The sequence below is a fragment of the Solanum stenotomum genome, unplaced genomic scaffold (genome assembly GCF_019186545.1).
Source record: "Solanum stenotomum isolate F172 unplaced genomic scaffold, ASM1918654v1 scaffold18947, whole genome shotgun sequence".
Classification (NCBI taxonomy): Eukaryota; Viridiplantae; Streptophyta; class Magnoliopsida; order Solanales; family Solanaceae; genus Solanum; species Solanum stenotomum.
The window spans coordinates 1,753-4,847 of NW_026025294.1; the positions used below are offsets into that span (position 1 = coordinate 1,753).

General features: G+C 35.3%; 1 pseudogene; it reads left to right on the plus strand.

The window, feature by feature from the left end:
- The first annotated feature begins 227 nt into the window (after positions 1-227).
- LOC125850742 (putative late blight resistance protein homolog R1A-10) lies at positions 228-2,695 on the plus strand (annotated as a pseudogene).
- The last annotated feature ends 400 nt before the right edge of the window (positions 2,696-3,095 follow it).

Below are 3,095 nucleotides of genomic sequence, written 5' to 3' on the forward strand. Positions count from 1 at the left end.
TTCATGCAATTTTCCCTATAATATAAAATGACCCCGAGCTTAAAAACAACGACATTCTTAACTATTTAGTATTCAGATCGGCGTATACTCTACTCTGACTATGTTATTGTTTTGTTATTTCTAATTTGATTGTTTTGTCGCAATTTTCATGTCTTGTTTTACTATAGTAATGGAACATATATACTTGTATTTTTAAGATTCCGTTTTCTTTATTTAAATTTGATGCACTTGAGTTGGGGGTCTTTTGGAAATAATGTCTCTACCTACACGAAGTAGTGGTAAGATCTGCGTACACTCTGATCTGGTATGTTGTTGTTTTGTTATTTCTAATTTGATTGTTTGTCACAATTTTCATTTCTTGTTTTACTATAGTAATGGAGCATATATACTCATATTCATAAGAGTTTAGATGTGGCATTGTTAATCATTAGAGTATGTTCTTGTTAATGTAGATTCTATTTCCAACAATCGTTAAAGAGGCCAAGCTAATTATATGGAGAATTCTGAAGAGTCTTGCAACGAACCTTATTATCCATCAATTGACGAAGAACTAGTGGGGTTTGATGATGATGCACAAAATATAACTAAGTATTTGGTAAGAGGAAGAAAGGACCTGGATGTTGTCTCAATTGTTGGAATGACTGGAATAGGGAAAACAGCTCTGGCTGCAAAGAATTGGTGTTCTGTTTCACAAACATATAATAGGAGAGAGTTGGTGCTTCAGATTCTAAAACAAATTACAGGGGATCATCGTTCTAACTATGTTGACTTGGATTATCCTGCAGACATATTGGAAAAGTGTCTATACAAAAGAAAATATCTTGTTGTATTAGATAATATCTGGGAAGTCCAGGGATGGGGTGATTTTCAAGCATGTTTCCCTGATTGTCGTGATGGAAGTAGAATAATGGTAACAACTAGAAATGAAGAGTTGGCTATGTATATGAGGAGGGATAGTGTTCCTTATTCGCTTCCATTTCTAAAACATGAAAAGAGTTGGGAACTATTGCAGAAGAAAGTATTTCAATGAGGGAACTCGTGTCCTTTGGAGCTAGTCAAGTTAGGACAACAAGTTGCCAAAAAATGTAAAGGATTACCTTCTTTGATTATCATGATTGCTGAAATTCTTTCAAGAGAAAGAGAAGCGTCTTTGTGGCTTAAGGTTGCATATGATATAAGTTCTTATGTTTCCGACGAGGAGATGAGCATGAAGACGATACAGTCAAGTTATGACCATTTACCGGACCATTTAAAGCCTTGCCTTCTCTACATGGGATTGTTTCCTAAAGATTACGAAATTTCAGTGTCTGATCTACTCAATTGGTGGATAGCTGAGGAGTTTGTGCAGAGCATTGACACGTTGAGGCTAGAAAAATTATCAGAGACTTGCTTGCATGATCTTGTTGGCAGAAACCTCGTAATGGTTTCTAAAACAAGGTTGAATGGTAAAATGAAATGCTGCATCGTTCTTGATCAAGTTCGTGAGTTTTGTTTGAGAAAAATTACAGAAGAAAAGTTCATGCAGCTCATAGTGCCGTATAGTTATCCAGATCAACCCGAAGAACAAAGGTTATGCATGTACATACAAGGCCGTACTATGACAAGTGATTTCAAGGAAAGTGATCAGGAGTTCATTGTTCATCCGAAATTCAGTATATTGGACCGTAAGAATCCTTTCCGTTTGCTTAATAACTTAAAACTTGTTCGGGTTTTACATTTATTGGATATCTACTTGGACAATTCTTTGCCTACTGCATTTCAGTCATTGCCTCACTTGAGGTACCTTGCAATTTTTGTTAAAGCATTTGATTACAAATGGGTGTCACACCTACTTCATCTACAAACTTTGCGGGTTCGTTCATCTTATTTAATGATATCCCCTGCTATATGGAAAATGTCAAAGTTGAGGCATGTGGACATAAACGAATTTCCCATTACAATATGGGANTTACTCAAGCTCTTCATTAATGAATAATTTGGATATTATTTTCCCCTCGCGTCTCAAGTGTTTGTCCCTCAGTGAAATTTTCCTAACGGATGAATTAGTTTCAAGTATTGCAGAGTTGGAATACCTTGAGACTCTTAAATTATCCGAGATATACTTTGCAGGGGAAAAGCAGTGGGATCTCAGTGATTACACGTTTGGTCAACTTGAGTTTTTGAAATTACATCGTGTTTTTATGACCAAGTGGAGTTGCTCAGATGATTCATTTCCTCTCCTTGAATGTCTTGTTATAAAAAGTTGTCCCAAGCTTGAAGAGATCCCGGATACCTTTGCAGAAATTATGTCATTGCGATTGATAAAAGTTATTGATTGTAGTGATTCTGTTTGCAATTCAGCTGTGAAGATTAAAGAAGAATCAGAAGAATGTTATGGGATCTCGATCCAAGTTCTCATATCTTGAAGAAAGACAAATGATGATGGTAAGTGATTTCATTCATTATTGTCATTCTTTTGCATATTAAGAAACATTTCTTCCTTGCATATTAAAGTTCAGGTGTGCAGAATAAACGATGTTCGTGACCCCCTTACCTTATGTAATCCCACAAGTAATTAAGGTATGGAAAATATTGGATGTACGCACACCTTACTTCTGATTTTTTATCACTGTGATCTGAACTATTAATTGTCATGTTTACTGTTGTTATTTGCTGATGGAAACTATATGTGTGTATTGTATACTAGAAAGGCAGCACGGGCCCAACATTTTATACTTTTAGAAATGGTCAATTTTGAATGATTTGATCGCGAAGGACAGTAGAAAATAATGAAAAACTAACACACCAAAAAATCTAAAGCTAATTGAGCTGATGCTAGACCATTAGCATATGGATACCATATTAGTGAACTCATTGGCGTGCTGTAGATGCTTTAATAGAGTGTATAAGAGTAGCAGTCAATAAAAATTAACTTAGGTATCCTGCTTACAAATGTGCATTTAGCTGACTGTACTAAAATGCCAAATCAAAGTTAACTTTATCAGATGCTAATTCAACCCTAAATTAAAGAGGAAACATTCAGAACTAACATTCTTGCTAAACTCCTTCATTTCTTAAGGAGCACAACTTATTCTCGTAACTGATAGTGTCAAAAG